We start from the raw sequence: 16,924 nt of genomic DNA on the forward strand, positions 1-16,924 counted from the left end.
TTTGAACATATTTGAATAAATACGTCAATGTAGGTGATCTAATCTATAGTCCTGTAGCTCAGACCACCCACAATGCCAACTAGTAGTAGCAACCTGAAAAAAGCTAAAGCCACATACTGAGAGGAGAACTTCCCTATTTGCGTCAAAGAACTAGAGACACTTGTAAATTGTAGCAGGCCTATAATATTGAAGGTCAAAAACAGTGGTCTTTCCTCTAATTTTAAAGAATTTTATCATCAACTATATGTTACCCATAAATAGCTTTTAGCAATTAGATTTTTTCATGTACAATAAACTAGCTATTCTCAAGGCATTCATCTTTTCCAATGTAGTTTTGCCTCATAACCAAGATTTATTTTCACTGACGGCTTGTAAACCTTAGACATCAGGTGAGGCAAATGATGTCTCACTCCAGGAAGGCTGCTGAAAGTTTTTTCTTGTATGCCAAACCCATTGACTTGCACAAAGCTCAGTGACTTGCCCAACACAGCAGCAATTGTGGAGCTGGCCATACTCTTCAAGATGGTATGTTTTAGCCTGAATATCTACATGTTTACACCATGCTGCATCTGTTTACTCTTGCAACTTGGCGTAAAAATCTACATGTTCACGTCATATTGGACTTTGCTGTGAACCTTGCAGAATTTACCATTTTTGAAGCCCATTTTGATTTTAGAATATTGATGATAGTTATATTGAAGCCTAACTGGATGTTCAATAAAAATGTTTTCAAATGCTCGAATCCGTGAGGCTACATATTCGATGTACATACGAGGCATTTGGACTCCAGTCACGATCTCCTCTTAATGAAGATCAATGTATATGTACATACCTGAACATATATGTGCATGTACATAAATTTGGGTGTCAATGTACCTGGTTATACAGTCATGAACATAACTGTAAAACGAACAATCATGTACATGACTGTACAATGTATAGTCATGTAGCATGGTTTATTCTGAGATAAACATAGATATCTGCTCACAATAGTTGTTTTGCAGTATTAATGGCTGCAGATTACAATGTTGTATTTGACACAGGCTTATTTATTTTTTGCTTTAATTAAGGAAGTCGATTTGTGGACATGAATGGCAGTTTGCTGACTCTGCAAGTTGCCCATAGCTCTAAAGCTAAACTAGATATGGACACCTGACAGAAGACATGATTGCACCATATTTTTTACCATGAGTATTGTCAGTGCAAAAAATTGTTGTAAATACTGAGTTGCATGACAATATTTTGAGTGATGTCAACATATAAGATTTCTGGTAATTATTTTATGCCTTTTTAGAAAGCAACAAAATTTATTAAATATATATATATATTTCTCAAAGTCTGTTCGTGTGTTCATCAGAAATTCGGCTACAGATCTTAAATTCTTGGAATAAATCATACCGAAGAGGATTCAATCTCGGACCAAGCCGTTCACCAGTATGACATCTTGACAACTAGACTACGGAAGTTGAATTGCTAGCCTGCCAATATAATTCATTATATGAAAGCAAATACCTAACTGCTTTGCGTATGACGCGGGTCATAGCATAATGTCACGAGAAGCTGTCGCTCACATTATTAAACTTGCTCATAGCAAAACTCTCACAGTTATCATTTTTATAATACAAACACTTTTCTCATGATATGTAGTTTGAAAGTTAGAATGGAAAATGTTGTTATATGCTAAATACAAATCAATTTTCTGTCCAAATACTCTATTACGCGGGTAACATCGGTTGGCACAGCTAGTTTATATATATATATATATATATATATATTTATATATATATATATTTATATATATATATATAAATATAACATTACATAATATAATATATATATATTTATACATATATCTATTTATATATATCTATATATAATCTATATATATATATATATATTTATATATATATATACGGGACAGATGGTGCAGTTGCTAAGGTATTGGGACAGTGATCATTGGGTCCCCATCAACTGCATCCTTCTGGCAGGTCTTTAGGCAAGACCCTTGCCTGTATATTGTCTACAACCTCTATAAATAGTGCAATAACCAAAGCCATGCTGGCTTGGATGTCGCCTGACCAAACAAGGTCTACACTGTCTGTAGCTGAACCAGGACAAGGCAGTGACAAATGGGCTACTGGTTCAAAACGGTTGAGTGCTCAATCTCCCAGGTCTCTGGTAGGAGACCCGAGTTAGAGCATAAATTACCACCCAAATGGGTTAACCGGGGTGAGGAAACAATTTATTATATATATATACATATATATATATATATATTTATATAAACTTGTTTCATATATATTTGTTATATATTATTATATATTTATTTATTATATATTATTAGTTGATATATTATATAAATATTTTCATATATATATCTATATTTATATAGATATAAATATATATGTAAATTATATATAAAATATATATGCATGTATATATATGATATAAATTTGATATAAGATACCTATATGATACATATATATACAGTAGCATAAAAAGTTTGAATATCTACTTATCTTTGTTTGTTTGTATACCGCAATGACTACACCAAAACCAGCTGAGAAAAGGAAAAAGCAGTAAAGTACTTCCCACTAACATAGAATAATAGAAAGTGGAAGATATAAGAACAACAGTACCATCTAACATACATATAATTATATCTATAGATAATACAAATAAACCTATTCACAACCTGAACAGAAAACTATAAACTTTGTTTCAAGTTAGAGATGAACTGTCACAAACTGTTAGCTGATTTTATCAGAAAGCATCAATATTTTTTATCATTTGAGATTGTTTTTGATTTGTGAGGTGATTTGAGTGTCAAGATTTCAAAAATGAAATTGACTAATCTTCATCGCAATTAACACGCTTAGAAGCAAAATTCATGCGAAATGAGGTGACTAGTTGTTATCATTGCTTTAGTTGATATCAGTTATTAGGTTCAAGTTACAGTATTACAAGTCTTTATTCTGTTGGTCTCTTTGCAACTATAGATGTCATAATCACACTTTCACTTGATCTGAGTGTTTTATTTGCAACCAAATTTTTTCGATTTTAATCTTACATTATAATATACTTTGGTTTAATATAATATAAATTGTATTAAAGTCTTCAATTTGGGTACAAAAACTAAAAATGCTGGTAAATATTGTGAGTTGGGTTCAATAGAATGTAACAACATCACCACTAGTGAAAGGCCAGAGCTGTTATTAAAATCACAGATCACCAGGAGATAATGCACCTACTGGCTAGACGTTATGTCATGATACAAAGCTCTACCCGCTAGACATTATGCCATGACACAAAGCTCTACCCGCTGAGCTGGCTCCGTCTACTTACAATCATAATAAGCATTGTATCATTCATGCCTAAGTTTGTTCGAACCTAATTGGCTTCAAATTGATACCAATAATAGCTCTATAGCAGGAGTTTCAGTAAAGTTGTTAATAATTAAAGCCAAGCAAACCAAAAGTTTATAAAGCTTATAACTTGTATTGTACCCCCTAGATTTCTAAAATGTACCAATAGGGATACTTGTATCCCTATTGGTAAAAAGTAAAAATATTGTTTGATAGAATTTATTAAAATGTTGTGCAAGTTCACATTTGAGTCATGCAAAATCGAAAAACCAAAGTAGTTGTCACACCATAGGTTCTATTTTTTAAAATTCATACCCGTGACAATCTCAGGCTGTGGTCAAACTTACAAAGAGTAAAGCAGGCCTTAACGGACTTGCAACACAATTTACATTACAGTTATTTGATATTAAAAGATTCACCATGTTTTAATCCGCTGTGTTGTAGGTGTAAAATATATGGGAATGTGATTACAAGCTCTTAAAAGCCAAAAAAACGAACAGTTAATTGCAGCCACGCGAGACCGCCGTAGTTTGGATTCTCTTTCCAAAATGGCTTAAATGTGACGTAGTTGTGAGAGATGGTTTCTGTTTACACTTTCATGCAACCTTATTTGTCGAAATGTTTTCACAAATATACTTCATGCATCTAATAAAACCAGTTCTATTGTTTTTACGCGTCTATTTCATTGTCATTGTAATGCTGTCACTTTTAGCAGGAATATCTTATAACTTACTGTAAAAATTCATTTAATTTTTTAACGTTATCTTGAAGGAACACATATTATTGTCTGATAATCAAGACAAGCTTGTTGGTCACCTGTGATAATGGAAAAGTCTTGCAAAAATTGTTTGCAAAGTGTTCGGTGATATGATCAGATTACGACTTGTCGATTTGATCAAGCCGAAACAGAACTGTAAAGTAGCGAACATCTATAACTGATACAGGGTCTTTGGTAAAACTGGAAGTGTTTGTCATAAACTAGTGATATGATAAGTTTAATATTAAGTTTTTTTATTGGCCTTTCAATTCACGTGAAAACATCACGTGACAAGGCAATAACCAAACTGTAATGACTACGTCAGCGAAATAAACAGATTCCAATCTACAGCGGCTTTTCGTTATTTTGCTTTTAAGAGCTTGTAATCACATTTCCACATATTTGGCACCTACAGCACAACACAGGAAGACGTGGTGAATCTTTTGGTACTAAATACAGTGAAACTTGGAAAACTCGAATATTTTGGACACATGGTTAACTCAAACGGATTTGTTTGGTTCATTCCCACGCAATGATAAATTGCTTTACATAACTCGACCTTAACTTTGTTAACTCAGTTTTTTTCGCCCTATGGCTACCGAGACGGTTGTTATCGCTTTAGAATATCACTTTTTTCCAAGTCATAGAGATAAACAACAACTTTTAGTAGTTGTTAGGGTCATTATTACCACTACCGGCAAAATACTTTCGTTAACGGCTTTTCTAAAGGTTTGCAAAAAACCAAATTTTACCAAACATCCGCTTGGGGATAGCCCTCCGCAAGCAAGGAGAAGCAAGGAAATCTTCAGATAAACTTTAGGTAAGAAAAATCGGCAAAACTGGTTTTTGTTAAAACGCTCAAAAGAAAAATATGTCTATTTTTTCAGAGAGCTTCAACAGCGATCAATTTTTGCCTATTTTAATCTGAAAACGTCCTGGCAGTCACATCACCTAAAACAAACAAACGAATCTCAAGTAATAAAAGGAAAACATTTATACTTTCTGATAAAAATTGTTAAAACATTACATGAAAGGCCCGTTGAATTGCAAAAAAACAATCAATGCTTTTGATTTATATACAGTTTGTATATGTACTAATAAATACAATAATACATGCACTTGTGACAGTGTTTTCATAACTTGAACGCTCTGATAACTCGAACACTTTCTCTTGGTCTCGTGAGGGTAAAGTTAGCTGAGTGTCACTGTAACTGTAATGTGAATTTTTTTGCATGTCAACCTTTAAGTTGACAAATGATAAGTTATAACTAACACATAAGAGTGATTTGGCATTTTGTGCATAAGTATAAAATATTTATTTTATGAGCAAGAACTTTTCACTAGTTTTTCCTGCTCAATTAATCTGCCATAAAACATCGAAAAATCAGCAATTCAGCTAAAAATCAGCTAATAAGAGCTATTTCCATTCCTCTCTCAGAAGCCAGGCTAAAACATTGTAAAAAAAGATTGCAGTGTCCTATAATCAAACCACAATGCTCAGCTTTCAGCAAAGCACGCTACGATCTTCACCACACCACAATCTTTTCAAATTAAGAATAAGTTTGTACATAGGTATTACACAAGACAACCTTTTACGAGGCAAGGAAATACCGAAATGCTAAAACGTGTTCATGGTGAACAATTGGTATACCAGTTATCATTAATTTTAGTCGACAAAGCTGATAGTTGAGTCTGCAAATCCACTTACTATTTCCTTAATCAGCTTAATCCTTTTACCTGACATCCAATCATGGTTTTGGACAGACAGACGGACAAACAGACAAACAGACAGATGGTTCTTTTTATAATACAGACTAGCTGCATTACCCACCTACAAGAACAGATTCACGCGCAGCATAAGGTTTATTGAGAGTTGTCTTTCATACTGTATAACAACTCCAAATATGCAGTCTACTGAAATTGTTGCTCTGATGTATTATTATGTAAATTGTTTACTGACATTTTTGCCCTGAATATGCATGCACATTTTACATGTCAATAATGTTGGGGGAAAATAACGGAAATCTGCAAAGTGTTTTACAGCTAGATGCGTGTAAAATCTAGTAAATATTCTAGATTCATGTGTCTAGATTCATGCATCCATCCATACCCGTCTATATTTGCAGTTGACGATCGCACATTTCTGCTGCCGAGCCCCCGCCTTCGCTGACCAGTTTTTCCTGGCCCTGCAGTTGACAATCGCGCTCTTGCACTCGCCTCGCAACCAATTGCTTCGCGCTTGCAGCCAATCAGCCAGCACCCGCCTAACAATCAATTGCCTCGCACTCGCCTTGCAATCGATTGCCTCGCACTCGCAACCAATCGCCTCGCAATCAAGTGCTTGCTATCAATTGCCTCGCACTCGCCTTGCAATCGATCGCCTCGCACTCGCAACCAATCGCCTCGCACTTGCAATCAATCACCTCGCAACCAACCGCCTAGCCATCAATCGCTTCGCATTCAATCGTCTCGCACTCGCCAACTCATTCATCCGGAAAGCCGCGCCTGAATACTTTCGCTGCACTCGGGGCAAAAGAGGTCTCTCGCACATCCCCGAGTGACGCCATGGCCCCAAACCGCTAGCTGCATTACCCGTCCATGGGAACAGATTTATGTACAGCAAGAGGTTTATTGAGAGTTATCTTTCATAATGTAAAACAACTCCAAATATGCAGTCTATTGAAATTTTTTACCCCGATCACACTATGCATACGCATATGCAGTCATATAGGTCAATAATGTTGGGAGAACAATGGAAATCTGCAATACATTTTACAGCTAGTTTACTATACACTAGTCTCAAACCACTCAAATCGTCATTGCCCTATTTGTGTACAAAGAACTGATAATGAAATTGACATTGCTAGGCAAACTGAAGTTCTTCAAACTGGCAGTTTTGAAAGGTTTTTGCAGCTTCTAAAAACTTATACAAAATGTTTTGCTATCGCCAGCATTTATTGAACGGAGACTACATGGTTAAAGCACTAATCATAGCTCACCAGTTTTTCATCTATAGCCTGTGTTTTGACATGGTATATACAAACAGTAATGAGGTTGTGTCGATAAAATTTGTATACATGTATAACAGCACAGACAGTATGATGTCAAGGCAGATACAGCATTAGCACCTTACAATAATAAAACATAACGCCAACATGATAGCCTTTTTATGAGATACAGTAAGGATAACGAATGCATGAAAGTATATATACTGAAAAATGTGTTAGAAAATGCTGCATGTGGTATAGCAGAACATGAAGAACATAGCATGACATAACAATAACACAATGTTAGTTCAACGCAACACTTGCGAATAGACAAAATCTTTTGTTTTTATGTCGGTGTATGAACAAACAGTTTTTGGCTTGTGCCTACTTTTTAGCAGGCGATGTACAGCTGGTCATGGCTAAAGCAGGGTGACAGTAAGTCGATACCGGCTGCTCTCTTTCTTTTCACCATCGCCTATCGCAACCCTCGGAGTACCCGTGCAAGTTCTGTAGTAGCTGTAGTTCTGTATTACTCGTAGCTGGAAAAAAAGCAAAAGTAGCTCAGAAAAAAATGAACATGTTTACTATCACAAACAGTGGAAAATCTAACGTTTTCAACCCTTTCACCGAAGAAGACTCATTTATGCGTTTTCTATGGTCGACCGCCGTAGACACATTTTTGCGACTTTCCCAGCAATTGCTAGTAACTGAATTTTATTACTCGTTGATAATATAACCAACATTCTTTAAGACTTGTATGGTAGTGACAGTGTTGTCCTAAGATTTCTCTATAAAATTAGCCTAAAGTTTAATATTGTAATCTTTGTTTGGGGATTTCCAACTTAAAAACGAACATTTTTTTGTAAGTTCATCAAAAGCGTCCGAATTAGAAAACAAATAACTACTTATGTTGATGGCATTAAAGCCAATTCAGACTTTTGTGATTACACAGATAATTAAAATAGCAATATCAGCACTGACTCTTATGGCAATGAAAGTAATGGTTTTGTAAGAATAAGGAACTTTGTAGAGGATCATTTTACTTTGTAGCTTCACATCGCTTTAACAATGCACAACATATAGATACAACAAATTCTTTGTATAGCAGGGCTTGTTAACATGTTAACATGTTGAAGAAATGAAATATATAACCAAAACAAACATTCTAGATGGAGTTTGAAATTTAAAAAATACTGTATACATATTAGGCATTATCGGCAAAATAGCTGGCAGTAGGCCGATAGCTAAATTTGCACATAGACGCAAGTGAAAGGGTTATGTAGTGGAAATGTGGCGATTCATAGACAATACAACATTGAATAAGCTGTACTTACTGTTTTTAAGTAAAAATTTAGTAAGTGAGAACTGCAATTTTTCCAGTGATCGCAAGAAACCAACGTTCGCGTGACCTTCTCGGCACACGGCAGTAAATATTAATTGCATGTAAATTACTATTCATTAATTTATTTTATTTAATGATTAGTTTATTTGTATAGCTGTATAGGCACCTTTGTATAGACCGCAGAACTCAGGACGGTGCTTTTTAACACGACAGCAACTTTTCTGTTTCAAACGCACCAGTGTCGTTGGGCACCATAAAGAGGCGCGCGCTAACTAGAGATGATGTGATTTTTGTGTAAAAACGATGAATAGGTTATGTACAGAGGCGTGTACTAACCAGAGATTTCCAATAATGCACCTAAGATACCTAGTAGTGGATAATAGTCTAAAAAGTACGGTACTCTATAAGGCGGACATATACACAGACAGATAGACAACGATTGCCGTTTACATAGTAGATTATCAGTTTAACCTACTTTACGTTAATTGCTTACTACACTGTTTAAAAACATATTGCAATGGTGTCTATGAAGACCATCACTATTAAAAAATTTTGAGTTTTTCAGGTAGAAATAAACCAATCTATTGTTTTTGCTTATTGGCTAGTCAACAATGCCAATGTCAAAAATTAGTGTTTCTCGGACTGGCAGAAACAGTCAAAGTAGTCTCTGCGTCCACAGCCTAAGCTATCTGGCCATTTGACCATTTGACAATTTCTGGATAAATACGTCAATGTAGGTGATCTAATCTATATTCGTGTAGTTCAGACCACCCACAATGCCAACTAGTGGTAGTAAGCTTAAAAAACTAAAATCACACACTAAAAGGAGAACTTCCCCATTTGTGTCAAAGAACTAGGTGACACTTGTAAATTGTAGCAGGCCTATATTGATGTCAAAAATAGTCGCCTTTTCTCGAATTTTAAAGAAATTTATCATCTCCTATATCTTACCCATAAATAGCTTTTAGCAATTAGATTTTTTCATGTACAATAAATTAGCTATTCTCAAGGTATTCATCTTTCCCAATATATTTTTGCCTCATAACCAAGATTAATTTTCACTGGCAGCTTGCAAACCTTAGACATCAGGTGAGACAATTGGTGTTTCACTCCAGAAAGTCAGCTGAAAGTTCTTTTCTTAAATGCCAAACCAATTGACTTGCACCAAACTCAGTTCTTTGCTTAACGCCGCAGCAATTATGGAGCTGACCTTACTCTTCAGGTGGTATGTTTCACTATGAATATCTACATGTTTACGCCATGCTGCAAGTGTTTACATTTGCAGCATGGCGTAAACATCTACATGTTCAGTCATATTGGACTTTGCTGTGAACCTTGCAAACTTTACCATGTTTGAAGCCCATTTTGATTTTAGAATATTGATGATATTATATTGATGCCCAACTGGATGTTCAGTAAAAGTGATTTCAAATGCTCGACTCCGTGAGGCTACATATTCGATGTGGATACGAAGCATTTGGTCTCCAGTCATGATCTTCTCTTAAAAAAGTCAATGTATATGTACATACCTGTACAGATATGTGCATGTTCATAAATGTGCATGTCAATGTACATGGTTATACAGTCATTTAAAGTAACTGTACAACATATAATCATGTACATGACTGTACAATGTGCAGTCATGTAGCATGGTTTATTATGAGGTGAACGTAGTTGTCTGCACAAAATAGTTGTTTTGCAGTATTAATGGCTGCAGATTACAATGTTTTTTTTGACTCGTGCTTATTAGTTCTTTGCTTTAATAAAGGAAGTCGATTTGTGGTCATGAATGACGATTTTCTGAATCTGCAAGTTGACAATGGCGCTTTAGCTAAACTAGACATGGACACTTGACACAAGACATGATAGCACCAAATTTTTACCAGGAGGAGTGGCAGTGCAAAAAGCTGCTGTAAATACTGAGTTACATGACAATATTTTGAGTGATGTCAACATATAAGTTCCTGGTATTTGTTTTAGGCCTTCTTAGACAGCATAAATATTTGTAAATTTATAATATTTTCATATTTCAATTTATAATTCATATTTTATTTGCATAAATATATATATATATATATATATATATACATGTATACATGATATATACAATAGATGATATTTATGTATATATGATATATATGTATATATGATATATATATATAATATATATATATGATATATATATATGATATATATACATATATATACATACAGCAGTATAAAAAGTTTGAACATCTACTTATTTGGTATGTCTATATACCGCAATGACTACACTATAACCAGCAGGGAAAAGAAAAAAGAAGTAAAGTATATCCCACTAGCCTAGAATAATAGAAAGTGGAAGATATAAGAACAACAGTACCATCTAACATGCATATAATTAGATCTATAGATAATACAAATAAACCTATCAACAACCTGAAAAGAAAACTATAAACTTTGTCTCAAGTTAGAGATGAACTTTCACAAACTTTTAGCTGATTTTATCAGAAAGCATCAATATTTTTATCATTTGAGATTGTTTTTGATTTGTGAGGTAATTTGAGTGTCAGGATTTCAAAAATGAAATTGACTAATCTTCATCGCAATTAAAACGCTCAGAAAAAGAGTTCATGCGAAATGAAGTCACTATGAGGCGACTAGTTGTTTTCGCAGCTTTAGTTGATATGACTTATTATGTTCAAGTTGCAGTATTTAATTTTCTATTCTGACAGTCTCTTTGCAACTATAGATGTCATAATCACACTTTCGCTTGATCTGAGCGTTTTAATTTCGACCAAATTTTATAGATTTTAGTCTTCTACTATAATATACTTTTGGATAATATAATGTAATTTGTGTTCAATTCTTTACTTTTGATACAAAATTTAAACTGCTGGTAAATATTGTGAGTTGGGTTCAATGAAATGAAACAGCATTACCACTAGTGAAAGGCCAGAGCTGTTATTAAACTCACAGATCACCAGGAAATAAACTGTCTACTGGCTAGATGTTATGCTATGACACAAAGCTCTACCCGCTGAGCTGGCTCCGTCTACTTACAATCATAATTAATATAAGCGTAGTATCATTTATGCCTAAGTTTGTTTGAATGGCAGACCTAATTGGCTTCAAAATGATACCAATAATAGCTCTATAGCAGGGATTTCAGCAAAGTTAATAATAACTACAGCCAAGCAAACGAAAAGTTTATAAGGCTTATAACTTGTATTGTACCCCCTAGATTTCTAAAATGCACCTCCAGGGGTACTTGTACCCGAGGTTAGGAACTTGTGCTTTAGTTGACATCAGCTATTGCATTCAAGTTGCAGTATTACAAGTTTCTATTCTGTCAGTCTCTTGGCAACTATAGATGCCATAATCACACTTTAACTTGATCTGAGCGTTTTAATTGCGACCAAGTTTTACTGATTTCACCTTGAAACATCCCGGCAATCAGATAACCTCAAACATCAAAAACAATCACAAATGATAAAAAGTAACAATACATTTTGATAGAATTCACTAAAATGTTGGGCAAGTGCATCTTTAAGTCATGCAAAATCATAGAATTAAAGGAGTTGTCAAACCATAGGTTCTAATTTTAAAAGTCATACCCATGACAGTCTCAAGCGGTGTTCGAACCTACAAAGAGTAAAACAGGCTTTAAGTTGACACATGATAAGTTATAACTAACACATAAGAGTGATTTGGCATTTTGTGCATAAGTATAAAATATTTATTTCATGAGCGAAAAACTGTCACGGGGTTTTCCTGCTCAATTAATCTGCCTTAAAGTGTCAAAAATTCAGCCATTCGGCTAAAAATTAACTAATAAGAGCCATTTCCATTCACCTCTCTGAAATCACGCTAAAACATTGTTAAAAAAATTGGTGTGTCCTAAAATCAAACCACAAATGCTCAGCTTTCAACAAAGCCCACTACCATCTTCACCACACAACAATCTTTCCAAACTAAGAATAAGTTTGTACATAACTATTACACATGGCAACCTTTCACGAGGCATGGGGCTGCCAAAGTGCTAATATGTGTTCTTGGTGAAAAATTGGTATACCGGTTACCATTTCAGTCTACGAAGCTGATTGTTGAGTGTACAAATCCAGTTACTATTTCCTTAATCAGCTCAATCCTTTTACCCAACAGCAAATCATGGCTTCGGACAGACAGAAATATGGCTCTTTTTATAATACAAATTATCAATTTAACTTACTTTACTGTAATTGCTTACTACACAGTTTAAAAAACAAATTGCAATGGTGTCTATGAAGACCGTCGGTATAAAGTTTTTCGAGTTTTTACAGGTAGAAATAAACCAATCTATTATCTATGTTTATTGGCTAGCCAACAATGCCAATGTCAAGACTTAGTGCTTTTTTGACCGGCAGAAACAGTCAAACCACGCTCTCCATCCACAGCCTAAGCTATCTGGCCATTTGACCATTTAACCATTTCTGGATATATATGTCAATGTAGGTGATCTGATCTATATTCATGTAGCTCAGACCACTCACCATGCCAACTAGTAGTAGTAAGCTTAAAAAAGCTAAAGCCACATACTGAGAAAACTTCCCTATTTGTGTCAAAGAACTAGGTGAAACTTGTAAATTGTAGCAGGCCTATATTGAAAGTCAAAAACAGTGGTCTTTTCTCAAATTTTAAAGAAATTTATCATCAAATATATGTTACCGAAAAATAGCTTTTAGCAATTAGATTTTTTTATGTAAAATAAACTAGTTATTCTCAAAATATTCATCTTTTCCAATATAGTTTTGCTTCATAACCTTGATTTATTTTCACCTGCAAACCTTAGATATCAGTTGAGACAATTGGTGTCTCACTCCAGGAAGGCTGCTGAAAGTTTTTTTTAATGCGCCAAACCCATTGACTTGCACCAAGCTCAGTGGCCCGCCAAACGCCATAGCATTTTTGGACCTGGCCATACTCTTCAAGATGTTATCTTTCAGCCTGAATATCTACATGTTTACACCATGCTGCATGTGTTTACATTTGCAACTTGGCGTAAACATCTACATGTTCACGTCATATTGGACTTTGCTGTGAACCTTGCAAACTTTACCATGTTTGAAGCCCATCATTATTTTAGAATATTGAAGATAGTTATATCGAAGCCCAACAGAATGTTCAGTAAAAATGCTTTCAGATGCTTGACTCCGTGAGGTTACATAATCGACAATCATACGAGACATTTGGTCTCCAGTCACGATCGCCTCTTAATAAAAGTCATTGTATATGTACATACCTGTACATATATGTGAATTTGCATAAATGTGCACATAAATGTACATGGTTTTACAGTCATGAACATAACTGTACAACGTACAATCATGTGCATGACTGTACAATGTGCAGTCATGGAGCATAGTTTATTATAAGGTGAACATAGCTGTCTGCACAAAATAGTAGTTTTGCAGTATCAATGGCTTCAGATTACATTATTTTCTTGACACACACTTATTTTTTTCCTTTAATTAAAAATGTCGATTTAAGGTCATGAATGACAATTTGCTGACTCTGCAAGTTGACAATGGCTCTTAAACTGAACCAGACATGGACACCTGACACAAGACATGACAACACCATATTTTTACCATGAGTATATAGTGTCAGTGTAAAAAGCTGTCGTAAATACTGAGTTGCATGATAATATTTTGAGTGATGTCAAGATATAAGATTTCTGGAATTTATTTTAGGTATTTGTAGATAACATGAAAATTTGTTTTAATTGTACGATATACAGTATATATGCGTATATATGATATATATGTATATATATATGATTTATATTTATATACAGTCAAACATGGATAACTCGATCTTCACCGGACGGAGCGAATGTGTTCGAGTTATTAGGGTGTTCAAGTTATCAGAGCACTATCACAAGTTCATGTATTTATTTATTTATTAGTAGATACATCTACATATACAAACTATATTACAAATCAAAAGCATAAATGGCTTGTTTCAAATTAAATGCGTCTTGTAATGTAAAGTTTAAAACCTTTTTATTAAAAAGCATAGGATATTTTTTTATCCCTTGAGATTGGTGTGTTGTTTGAGGTGATGTTATTGTCAGGACGTTTTTTAGATTAAAATTGGCAAAACTTGATCGTTGTTGAAATGCTCAGAAGAAAATACATCTTTTTCTATTGAGCGTTTTAACCAAAATCAATTTTGCCGATTTTTCTTGAAGTTTATGCGAAGGTTACTTCACTTTTCCTTGCTTCCAAAAGACCATTGCTAAGCGGATGTTTGGTAAAAATCAAAATTCACCAAATCTTTAGAAAAGTCACTGACAAAATAATTTGCCGATGGTTGTAATAACGACGCCTATAAATAGCGAAAAGTCGAGGTTTACCTCTACGGCTTCGGATAAAGTGATTTTCAAAAGCGATAATAACCGTCTCGGTAGCCGTTGGGATTTGTATCTGTTGGGCAAAAAACTGTTCGAGTTAACAAAGTTGAGGTCGAGTTATCTAAAGCAATTTATCATTACGTTGGAACGGACCAAAGAAACCGCTCTCCGAGGGCGAGTTACCCATGTTTGACTGTATATATGATATATTATTATACAAAATTAACAATTTTTATTTATAATATGTATTTATATAATTTATATGCATATATATATAAATTATGTGTATATATATACATCATAGGATTATACACTTTCAAGATTGATTTAGCCTGAAAGGCAATGCTGTTGCTTAAAAAGAGTATTCAGCTGAGATAGGACATAGTCAAGTGTTACAGTATATGATAAGATATAGTCAAGTGTTACAGTATATGATGAGATATAGTCAAGTGTTACAGTATATGATAAGATATAGTCAAGTGTTACAGTATATGGTGAGATATAGTCAAGTGTTACAGTATATGATAAGATATAGTCAAGTGTTACAGCATATGATGAGATATAGTCAAGTGTTACAGTATATGATGAAATATAGTCATGTAGAACAGTATATGATGAGATAATGTCAAGTGTTACAGTATATGATGATATATAGTCAAGTGTTACAGCATATGATGAGATATAGTCAAGTGTTACAGTATATGATAAGATATAGTCAAGTGTTACAGTATATGATGAGCTAAAGTCAAGGGTTACAGTATATGATAAGAAATAGTCAAGTGTTACAGCATATGATGAGATATAGTCAAGTGTTACAGTATATGATGAAATATAGTCATGTAGAACAGTATATGATGAGATAATGTCAAGTGTTACAGTATATGATGATATATAGTCAAGTGTTACAGTATATGATGAAATATAGTCAAGTGTTACAGTATATGATGTTATAAAGTCAAGTGTTACAGTATATGATGAGACATAGTCACGTGTTGCGGTACATGATGAAATAAAATCAACCGTTACAGTATATGATTATATAAAGTCAATTGTTACTGTATAAGAGTAGATATACCCAAGTGTTACAGTATCTGATTATACAAAGCCAATTTTCACTCCATCTGATAGCATCTAAGGCTGTATTCAACTGATTTATTTCCCAGTGATTGCTATCATTAATGTTAAGTCTCTGCCAATACACAACATTTTTCAAAGAAAAACTATTTGTTTAAAATTAACAAGCAATTATCCCACGACCAAACGAGCGGAGCGAACGTTGGAGAGTTTTTATGATAAATGCATGTGGATACCACTTACAAAAATTATTCGACAACAACGTCACAAACCCTTGTTTCAAAATCTCATCAACAAATTTAACCGTTTTGTAGAGTCGTTAAAGTATAATAAAGATACAAAACACATATAAACCTATTTAAATATGTTACCAAGTCTTTGTAAATTGTCAACAGTCTCTTATAACTTACCCATCTGATCGGGTTATACACAAATGGACAGATTAATTTGGCCGAAAATCGTAACAAAACGCTTGAAAAGCATGGTTCAATAAAAGTTAAGACTGGCAAACAAAACGCTGAGCGACAGAGAATAGAACCATTAAGTCTTGCGCATTTCACAAAAAATAACGTGCATAATTTACCAGTCTATAGCATTGTCAAATTGCCGAAGGTTTCTGTAATTAACGTAAAAGTACAGAAATGGTTTCTTTTTTGCCGATTTCAAAGTAACTGACATTTTGGAAACTTTTGAGTGCTTTGGTATTCTAGCTGATGCCCAAAGCAGTGAAAGTAAAGAAAATGACGATGGTATTTTTTTCTAACGATTCTTATGAAATTATTACAATATTTAATTATAAGTTTGGATGACTATTGAAGTGTTATAGTCACACTAACAACATCGGTGATGGGTAATATGTTACTGTTATTATTTTTTGTAAATAGTTTTGTTAAATAGATTATCTAAAAATCTATATAAATACAAATATCACAACTTTTTGATATTGTTAACTATGACGTTTTGAAATGTAAACAAAATTTTGCATTGGTTTTCTGTTATTACTATATTAATAATATTGGTTATTCT

Source organism: Watersipora subatra, chromosome 9, assembly GCF_963576615.1.
Source record: "Watersipora subatra chromosome 9, tzWatSuba1.1, whole genome shotgun sequence".
Taxonomy (NCBI): Eukaryota; Metazoa; Bryozoa; class Gymnolaemata; order Cheilostomatida; family Watersiporidae; genus Watersipora; species Watersipora subatra.